We start from the raw sequence: 11,744 nt of genomic DNA, 5'->3' as shown, positions 1-11,744 counted from the left end.
CCCTGACTATACCGGGGATACGCTTATCACAATGCCTTTCTGGTCTGTGCTGAAGCAGGGCATTCTGGCAACCAAGTGGCTTGACCTTTATTAGTGAGCCTGGTTACCCCCTCTCGGAACCACAGACATAGAAATCGCCAGCTCATATACAGTGCATAAAATATATTTATATATATATACCCTTATACACCATTTTAATAAAAAATATCACAAAATTCTTCTAAGTCCCTCGGGAAGAGTGAAAGACGCGGACGTTCATTTTCAGAGCTCCTAGACCTTCCTATAAGAAGTTAGCCAAAAAGTAGCTTCGAAAAACGCTTAGGTTAAGTTTCAGAGTTGATTCTAATGTACCAAAGCTGGACTTAGACATAATTTCACTCTCACAACATTATGGCTGGTTGGAGACAGTCCGAACCACAAGTACCGGGTCCATGGTTCTGGCCGTATACTGGGGGGACGGGGACGACTCCCATTAACCCCTGACTATACCGGGGATACGCTTATCACAATGCCTTTCTGGTCTGTGCTGAAGCAGGGCATTCTGGCAACCAAGTGGCTTGACCTTTATTAGTTAGCCTGGTTACCCCCTCTCGGAACCACAGACATAGAAATCGCCAGCTCATATACAGTGTATAAAATATATTTATATATATATACCCTTATACACCATTTTAATAAAAAATATCACAAAATTCTTCTAAGTCCCTCGGGAAGAGTTAAAGACGCGCACGTTCTTTTTCAGCGCTCCTGGACCTTCCTATAAGAAGTTAGCCAAAAAGTAGCTTCGAAAAACGCTTAGGTAAAGTTTCAGAGTTGCTTCTAATGTACCAAAGCTGGACTTAGACATAATTTCACTCTCACAACATTATGGCTGGTTGGAGACAGTCCGAAGCACAAGTACCGGGTCCATGGTTCTGGCCGTATACTGGGGGGACGGGGACGACTCCCATTAACCCCTGACTATACCGGGGATACGCTTATCACAATGCCTTTCTGGTCTGTGCTGAAGCAGGGCATTCTGGAAACCAAGTGGTTTGACCTTTATTAGTGAGCCTGGTTACCCCCTCTCGGAACCACAGACTTAGAAATCGCCAGCTCATATACAGTGCATAAAATATATTTATATAATATATTTATATATATACCCTTATACACCATTTTAATAAAAAATATCACAAAATTCTTCTAAGTCCCTCGGGAAGAGTGAAAGACGCGCACGTTCATTTTCAGAGCTCCTAGACCTTCCTACTGGTATAAGAAGTTAGCCAAAAAGTAGCTTCGAAAAACGCTTAGGTTAAGTTTCAGAGTTGCTTCTAATGTACCAAAGCTGGACTTAGACATAATTTCACTCTCACAACATTATGGCTGGTTGGAGACAGTCCGAACCACAAGTACCGGGTCCATGTTTCTGGCCGTATACTGGGGGGACGGGGACGACTCCCATTAACCCCTGACTATACCGGGGATACGCTTATCACAATGCCTTTCTGGTCTGTGCTGAAGCAGGGCATTCTGGCAACCAAGTGGCTTGACCTTTATTAGTGAGCCTGGTTACCCCCTCTCGGAACCACAGACATAGAAATCGCCAGCTCATATACAGTGCATAAAATATATTTATATATATATACCCTTATACACCATTTTAATAAAAAATATCACAAAATTCTTCTAAGTCCCTCTGGAAGAGTGAAAGACGCGGACGTTCATTTTCAGAGCTCCTAGACCTTCCTATAAGAAGTTAGCCAAAAAGTAGCTTCGAAAAACGCTTAGGTTAAGTTTCAGAGTTGCTTCTAATGTACCAAAGCTGGACTTAGACATAATTTCACTCTCACAACATTATGGCTGTTTTGAGACAGTCCGAACCACAAGTACCGGGTCCATGGTTCTGGCCGTATACTGGGGGGACGGGGACGACTCCCATTAACCCCTGACTATACCGGGGATACGCTTATCACAATGCCTTTCTGGTCTGTGCTGAAGCAGGGCATTCTGGAAACCAAGTGGTTTGACCTTTATTAGTGAGCCTGGTTACCCCCTCTCGGAACCACAGACTTAGAAATCGCCAGCTCATATACAGTGCATAAAATATATTTATATAATATATTTATATATATACCCTTATACACCATTTTAATAAAAAATATCACAAAATTCTTCTAAGTCCCTCGGGAAGAGTGAAAGACGCGCACGTTCATTTTCAGAGCTCCTAGACCTTCCTACTGGTATAAGAAGTTAGCCAAAAAGTAGCTTCGAAAAACGCTTAGGTTAAGTTTCAGAGTTGCTTCTAATGTACCAAAGCTGGACTTAGACATAATTTCACTCTCACAACATTATGGCTGGTTGGAGACAGTCCGAACCACAAGTACCGGGTCCATGTTTCTGGCCGTATACTGGGGGGACGGGGACGACTCCCATTAACCCCTGAATATACCGGGGATACGCTTATCACAATGCCTTTCTGGTCTGTGCTGAAGCAGGGCATTCTGGCAACCAAGTGGCTTGACCTTTATTAGTGAGCCTGGTTACCCACTCTCGGAACCACAGACATAGAAATCGCCAGCTCATATACAGTGCATAAAATATATTTATATATATATACCCTTATACACCATTTTAATAAAAAATATCACAAAATTCTTCTAAGTCCCTCGGGAAGAGTTAAAGACGCGGAAGTTCATTTTCAGAGCTCCTAGACCTTCCTATAAGAAGTTAGCCAAAAAGTAGCTTCGAAAAACGCTTAGGTTAAGTTTCAGAGTTGCTTCTAATGTACCAAAGCTGGACTTAGACATAATTTCACTCTCACAACATTATGGCTGGTTGGAGACAGTCCGAACCACAAGTACCGGGTCGATGGTTCTGGGCGTATACTGGGGGGACGGGGATGACTCCCATTAACCCCTGACTATACCGGGGATACGCTTATCACAATGCCTTTCTGGTCTGTGCTGAAGCAGGGCATTCTGGCAACCAAGTGGCTTGACCTTTATTAGTGAGCCTGGTTACCCCCTCTCGGAACCACAGACATAGAAATCGCCAGCTCATATACAGTGCATAAAATATATTTATATATATATACCCTTATACACCATTTTAATAAAAAATATCACAAAATTCTTCTAAGTCCCTCGGGAAGAGTGAAAGACGCGGACGTTCATTTTCAGAGCTCCTAGACCTTCCTATAAGAAGTTAGCCAAAAAGTAGCTTCGAAAAACGCTTAGGTTAAGTTTCAGAGTTGATTCTAATGTACCAAAGCTGGACTTAGACATAATTTCACTCTCACAACATTATGGCTGGTTGGAGACAGTCCGAACCACAAGTACCGGGTCCATGGTTCTGGCCGTATACTGGGGGGACGGGGACGACTCCCATTAACCCCTGACTATACCGGGGATACGCTTATCACAATGCCTTTCTGGTCTGTGCTGAAGCAGGGCATTCTGGCAACCAAGTGGCTTGACCTTTATTAGTTAGCCTGGTTACCCCCTCTCGGAACCACAGACATAGAAATCGCCAGCTCATATACAGTGTATAAAATATATTTATATATATATACCCTTATACACCATTTTAATAAAAAATATCACAAAATTCTTCTAAGTCCCTCGGGAAGAGTTAAAGACGCGCACGTTCTTTTTCAGCGCTCCTGGACCTTCCTATAAGAAGTTAGCCAAAAAGTAGCTTCGAAAAACGCTTAGGTAAAGTTTCAGAGTTGCTTCTAATGTACCAAAGCTGGACTTAGACATAATTTCACTCTCACAACATTATGGCTGGTTGGAGACAGTCCGAAGCACAAGTACCGGGTCCATGGTTCTGGCCGTATACTGGGGGGACGGGGACGACTCCCATTAACCCCTGACTATACCGGGGATACGCTTATCACAATGCCTTTCTGGTCTGTGCTGAAGCAGGGCATTCTGGAAACCAAGTGGTTTGACCTTTATTAGTGAGCCTGGTTACCCCCTCTCGGAACCACAGACTTAGAAATCGCCAGCTCATATACAGTGCATAAAATATATTTATATAATATATTTATATATATACCCTTATACACCATTTTAATAAAAAATATCACAAAATTCTTCTAAGTCCCTCGGGAAGAGTGAAAGACGCGCACGTTCATTTTCAGAGCTCCTAGACCTTCCTACTGGTATAAGAAGTTAGCCAAAAAGTAGCTTCGAAAAACGCTTAGGTTAAGTTTCAGAGTTGCTTCTAATGTACCAAAGCTGGACTTAGACATAATTTCACTCTCACAACATTATGGCTGGTTGGAGACAGTCCGAACCACAAGTACCGGGTCCATGTTTCTGGCCGTATACTGGGGGGACGGGGACGACTCCCATTAACCCCTGACTATACCGGGGATACGCTTATCACAATGCCTTTCTGGTCTGTGCTGAAGCAGGGCATTCTGGCAACCAAGTGACTTGACCTTTATTAGTGAGCCTGGTTACCCCCTCTCGGAACCACAGACATAGAAATCGCCAGCTCATATACAGTGCATAAAATATATTTATATATATATACCCTTATACACCATTTTAATAAAAAATATCACAAAATTCTTCTAAGTCCCTCTGGAAGAGTGAAAGACGCGGACGTTCATTTTCAGAGCTCCTAGACCTTCCTATAAGAAGTTAGCCAAAAAGTAGCTTCGAAAAACGCTTAGGTTAAGTTTCAGAGTTGCTTCTAATGTACCAAAGCTGGACTTAGACATAATTTCACTCTCACAACATTATGGCTGTTTTGAGACAGTCCGAACCACAAGTACCGGGTCCATGGTTCTGGCCGTATACTGGGGGGACGGGGACGACTCCCATTAACCCCTGACTATACCGGGGATACGCTTATCACAATGCCTTTCTGGTCTGTGCTGAAGCAGGGCATTCTGGAAACCAAGTGGTTTGACCTTTATTAGTGAGCCTGGTTACCCCCTCTCGGAACCACAGACTTAGAAATCGCCAGCTCATATACAGTGCATAAAATATATTTATATAATATATTTATATATATACCCTTATACACCATTTTAATAAAAAATATCACAAAATTCTTCTAAGTCCCTCGGGAAGAGTGAAAGACGCGCACGTTCATTTTCAGAGCTCCTAGACCTTCCTACTGGTATAAGAAGTTAGCCAAAAAGTAGCTTCGAAAAACGCTTAGGTTAAGTTTCAGAGTTGCTTCTAATGTACCAAAGCTGGACTTAGACATAATTTCACTCTCACAACATTATGGCTGGTTGGAGACAGTCCGAACCACAAGTACCGGGTCCATGTTTCTGGCCGTATACTGGGGGGACGGGGACGACTCCCATTAACCCCTGAATATACCGGGGATACGCTTATCACAATGCCTTTCTGGTCTGTGCTGAAGCAGGGCATTCTGGCAACCAAGTGGCTTGACCTTTATTAGTGAGCCTGGTTACCCCCTCTCGGAACCACAGACATAGAAATCGCCAGCTCATATACAGTGCATAAAATATATTTATATATATATACCCTTATACACCATTTTAATAAAAAATATCACAAAATTCTTCTAAGTCCCTCGGGAAGAGTTAAAGACGCGGAAGTTCATTTTCAGAGCTCCTAGACCTTCCTATAAGAAGTTAGCCAAAAAGTAGCTTCGAAAAACGCTTAGGTTAAGTTTCAGAGTTGCTTCTAATGTACCAAAGCTGGACTTAGACATAATTTCACTCTCACAACATTATGGCTGGTTGGAGACAGTCCGAACCACAAGTACCGGGTCCATGGTTCTGGCCGTATACTGGGGGGACGGGGACGACTCCCATTAACCCCTGACTATACCGGGGATACGCTTATCACAATGCCTTTCTGGTCTGTGCTGAAGCAGGGCATTCTGGCAGCCAAGTGGCTTGACCTTTATTAGTGAGCCTGGTTACCCCCTCTCGGAACCACAGACTTAGAAATCGCCAGCTCATATACAGTGCATAAAATATATTTATATATATACCCTTATACACCATTTTAATAAAAAATATCACAAAATTCTTCTAAGTCCCTCGGGAAGAGTCAAAGACGCGCACGTTCTTTCTTAGCGCTCCTAGACCTTCCTATAAGAAGTTAGTCAAAAAGTAGCTTCGAAAAACGCTTAGGTAAAGTTTCAGAGGTGCTTCTAATGTACCAAAGCTGGACTTAGACATAATTTCACTCTCACAACATTATGGCTGGTTGGAGACAGTCCGAACCACAAGTACCGGGTCGATGGTTCTGGGCGTATACTGGGGGGACGGGGACGACTCCCATTAACCCCTGACTATACCGGGGATACGCTTATCACAATGCCTTTCTGGTCTGTGCTGAAGCAGGGCTTTCTGGCAGCCAAGTGGCTTGACCTTTATTAGTGCGCCTGGTTACCCCCTCTCGGAACCACAGACTTAGAAATCGCAAGCTCATATACAGTGCATAAAATATATTTATATATTTACCCTTATACACCATTTTAATAAAAAATATCACAAAATTCTTCTAAGTCCCTCGGGAAGAGTGAAAGACGCGCACGTTCATTTTCAGAGCTCCTAGACCTTCCTATAAGAAGTTAGCCAAAAAGTAGCTTCGAAAAACGCTTAGGTTAAGTTTCAGAGTTGCTTCTAATGTACCAAAGCTGGACTTAGACATAATTTCACTCTCACAACATTATGGCTGGTTGGAGACAGTCCGAACCAGAAGTACCGGGTCCATGGTTCTGGGCGTATACTGGGGGGACGGGGACAACTCCCATTAACCCCTGACTATACCGGGGATACGCTTAATACAATGCCTTTCTGGTCTGTGCTGAAGCAGGGCATTCTGGCAGCCAAGTGGCTTGACCTTTATTAGTGAGCCTGGTTACCCCCTCTCGGAACCACAGACTTAGAAATCGCCAGCTCATATACAGTGCATAAAATATATTTATATATATACCCTTATACACCATTTTAATAAAAAATATCACAAAATTCTTCTAAGTCCTTCGGGAAGAGTGAAAGACGCGCACATTCATTTTCAGAGCTCCTAGACCTTCCTATAAGAAGTTAGCCAAAAAGTAGCTTCGAAAAACGCTTAGGTTAAGTTTCAGAGTTGCTTCTAATGTACCAAAGCTGGACTTAGACATAATTTCACTCTCACAACATTATGGCTGGTTGGAGACAGTCCGAACCACAAGTACCGGGTCCATGGTTCTGGGCGTATACTGGGGGGGACGGGGACGACAACCATTAACCCCTGACTATACCGGGGATACGCTTATCACAATGCCTTTCTGGTCTGTGCTGAAGCAGGGCATTCTGGCAGCCAAGTGGCTTGACCTTTATTAGTGAGCCTGGTTACCCCCTCTCGGAACCACAGACATAGAAATCGCCAGCTCATATACAGTGCATAAAATATATTTATATAATATATTTATATATATACCCTTATACACCATTTTAATAAAAAATATCACAAAATTCTTCTAAGTCCCTCGGGAAGAGTGAAAGACGCGCACGTTTATTTTCAGAGCTCCTAGACCTTCCTATAAGAAGTTAGCCAAAAAGTAGCTTCGAAAAACGCTTAGGTTAAGTTTCAGAGTTGCTTCTAATGTACCAAAGCTGGACTTAGACATAATTTCACTCTCACAACATTATGGCTGGTTGGAGACAGTCCGAACCACAAGTACCGGGTCCATGGTTCTGGGCGTATACTGGGGGGGACGGGGACGACAACCATTAACCCCTGACTATACCGGGGATACGCTTATCACAATGCCTTTCTGGTCTGTGCTGAAGCAGGGCATTCTGGCAGCCAAGTGGCTTGACCTTTATTAGTGAGCCTGGTTACCCCCTCTCGGAACCACAGACATAGAAATCGCCAGCTCATATACAGTGCATAAAATATATTTATATAATATATTTATATATATACCCTTATACACCATTTTAATAAAAAATATCACAAAATTCTTCTAAGTCCCTCGGGAAGAGTGAAAGACGCGCACGTTTATTTTCAGAGCTCCTAGACCTTCCTATAAGAAGTTAGCCAAAAAGTAGCTTCGAAAAACGCTTAGGTTAAGTTTCAGAGTTGCTTCTAATGTACCAAAGCTGGACTTAGACATTTTTTCACTCTCACAACATTATGGCTGGTTGGAGACAGTCCGAACCACAAGTACCGGGTCGATGGTTCTGGGCGAATACTGGGGGGACGGGGACGACTCCCATTAACCCCTGACTATACCGGGGATACGCTTATCAAAATGCCTTTCTGGTCTGTGCTGAAGCAGGGCATTCTGGCAGCCAAGTGGCTTGACCTTTATTAGTGAGCCTGGTTACCCCCTCTCGGAACCACAGACTTAGAAATCGCCAGCTCATATACAGTGCATAAAATATATTTATATATATACCCTTATACACCATTTTAATAAAAAATATCACAAAATTCTTCTAAGTCCCTCGGGAAGAGTGAAAGACGCGCACGTTTATTTTCAGAGCTCCTAGACCTTCCTATAAGAAGTTAGCCAAAAAGTAGCTTCGAAAAACGCTTAGGTTAAGTTTCAGAGTTGCTTCTAATGTACCAAAGCTGGACTTAGACATAATTTCACTCTCAAAACATTATGGCTGGTTGGAGACAGTCCGAACCACAAGTACCGGGTCGCTGGTTCTGGGCGTATACTGGGGGGACGGGGACGACTCCCATTGACCCCTGACTATACCGGGGATACGCTTATCACAATGCCTTTCTGGTCTGTGCTGAAGCAGGAGGTAGAAGAGGAAAAACGGTCACTACTTCCCAGTGAACCAAACAAGTAATTGTTGAATAAAAAGTTCTTTATTTCAAAAGGCTGAGCATCATGAAAACACTCTGACGCGTTTCATCCCTTAGAAGGGACTTTTTCAAATACTCTTTGAAAAAGTCCCTTCTAAGGGATGAAACGCGTCAGAGTGTTTGCATGATGCTCAGCCTTTTGAAATAAAGAACTTTTTATTCAACAATTATTTGTTTGGTTCACTGGGAAGTAGTGACCGTTTTTCCTCTTCTACCTCCTATGCCACGTTTTACGAACGGAGCACACAGGAGTCTACAACTGCAGCAGGTATTCTCCCTATCCTACGGAGGAGGCGGCGTCCAGCTGACACACGCTGCAAGGCATCGCACACAGGCTCCCCGGTCTTCACACAGCTGATTGCCGTCTGGTTGCGGCTCGAGGATCATCCGTGCGTGCTGACGCACCATCACGTGGGTCCCCAGATCGACGCGGCTGGTACAGACACGCAGCTCCCATTCCACCTACATCGGTGAGCAGAAGGGGAAGGCTTGCAAGCCAGATAGCGGTGCAGCGATACCTTTTACCGGAGTGTCAGGCAAGGACGCCACACACGTGGGATTCACAGTATCGTGTACCCGGCAGCCGTGCATGGTTTAATACGGGGTACCATCCCAGCATACTGTTTGCCTTCAGGGGTTGTTCCGGATACCAGTCGGGTAAGGTTAGCATTATTGGGACATTTCAAGGGTCACAGCACTTGTTACGGTTGTCACATTTTCCTGTACCCCTGGTCCACATTTGCTTAATTAACCCCCGACTGGTTTGTCTCATATCCATCATCAACTCCTACTTTATCTTATACTTTTTTCTAATTTATACCTGCTGGAGACTCCACTCCTAGTTACACCTGGACAGAGATTGCTTATCACTATTATATATGATTGTGTAGCATTGGAACTCAGGAGTTTATTCTCCATTTTTTCCCCCTGTGCTGAAGCAGGGCATTCTGGCAGCCAAGTGGCTTGACCTTTATTAGTGAGCCTGGTTACCCCCTCTCGGAACCACAGACTTAGAAATCGCCAGCTCATATACAGTGCATAAAATATATTTATATATATATACCCTTATACACCATTTTAATAAAAAATATCACAAAATTCTTCTAAGTCCCTCGGGAAGAGTGAAAGACGCGCACGTTCATTTTCAGAGCTCCTAGACCTTCCTATAAGAAGTTAGCCAAAAAGTAGCTTCGAAAAACGCTTAGGTTAAGTTTCAGAGTTGCTTCTAATGTACCAAAGCTGGACTTAGACATAATTTCACTCTCACAACATTATGGCTGGTTGGAGACAGTCCGAACCACAAGTACCGGGTCCATGGTTCTGGGCGTATACTGGGGGGGACGGGGACGACTCCCATTAACCCCTGACTATACCGGGGATACGCTTATCACAATGCCTTTCTGGTCTGTGCTGAAGCAGGGCATTCTGGCAGCCAAGTGGCTTGACCTTTATTAGTGAGCCTGGTTACCCCCTCTCGGAACCACAGACTTAGAAATCGCCAGCTCATATACAGTGCATAAAATATATTTATATAATATATTTATATATATACCCTTATACACCATTTTAATAAAAAATATCACAAAATTCTTCTAAGTCCCTCGGGAAGAGTGAAAGACGCGCACGTTCATTTTCAGAGCTCCTAGACATTCCTATGAGAAGTTAGCCAAAAAGTAGCTTCGAAAAACGCTTAGGTTAAGTTTCAGAGTTGCTTCTAATGTACCAAAGCTGGACTTAGACATAATTTCACTCTCACAACATTATGGCTGGTTGGAGACAGTCCGAACCACAAGTACCGGGTCCATGGTTCTGGGCGTATACTGGGGGGACGGGGACGACTCCCATTAACCCCTGACTATACCGGGGATACGCTTATCACAATGCCTTTCTGGTCTGTGCTGAAGCAGGGCATTCTGGCAGCCAAGTGGCTTGACCTTTATTAGTGAGCCTGGTTACCCCCTCTCCGAACCACAGACTTAGAAATCGCCAGCTCATATACAGTGCATAAAATATATTTATATAATATATTTATATATATACCCTTATACACCATTTTAATAAAAAATATCACAAAATTCTTCTAAGTCCCTCGGGAAGAGTGAAAGACGCGCACGTTTATTTTCAGAGCTCCTAGACCTTCCTATAAGAAGTTAGCCAAAAAGTAGCTTCGAAAAACGCTTAGGTTAAGTTTCAGAGTTGCTTCTAATGTACCAAAGCTGGACTTAGACATAATTTCACTCTCACAACATTATGGCTGGTTGGAGACAGTCCGAACCACAAGTACCGGGTCGATGGTTCTGGGCGAATACTGGGGGACGGGGACGACTCCCATTAACCCCTGACTATACCGGGGATACGCTTATCACAATGCCTTTCTGGTCTGTGCTGAAGCAGGGCATTCTGGCAGCCAAGTGGCTTGACCTTTATTAGTGAGCCTGGTTACCCCCTCTCGGAACCACAGACTTAGAAATCGCCAGCTCATATACAGTGCATAAAATATATTTATATATATACCCTTATACACCATTTTAATAAAAAATATCACAAAATTCTTCTAAGTCCCTCGGGAAGAGTGAAAGACGCGCACGTTCATTTTCAGAGCTCCTAGACCTTCCTATAAGAAGTTAGCCAAAAAGTAGCTTCGAAAAACGCTTAGGTTAAGTTTCAGAGTTGCTTCTAATGTACCAAAGCTGGACTTAGACATAATTTCACTCTCACAACATTATGGCTGGTTGGAGACAGTCCGAACCACAAGTACCGGGTCCATGGTTCTGGGCGTATACTCGGGGGGACGGGGACGACTCCCATTAACCCCTGACTATACCGGGGATACGCTTATCACAATGCCTTTCTGGTCTGTGCTGAAGCAGGGCATTCTGGCAGCCAAGTGGCTTGACCTTTATTAGTGAGCCTGGTTACCCCCTCTCGGAACCACAGACTTAGAAATCG

Source organism: Ascaphus truei, chromosome 1 (genome assembly GCF_040206685.1).
Source record: "Ascaphus truei isolate aAscTru1 chromosome 1, aAscTru1.hap1, whole genome shotgun sequence".
NCBI lineage: Eukaryota > Metazoa > Chordata > Amphibia > Anura > Ascaphidae > Ascaphus > Ascaphus truei.
The sequence above is the reverse complement of the archived record's forward strand: the minus strand, read 5'-3'. Positions refer to the sequence as shown.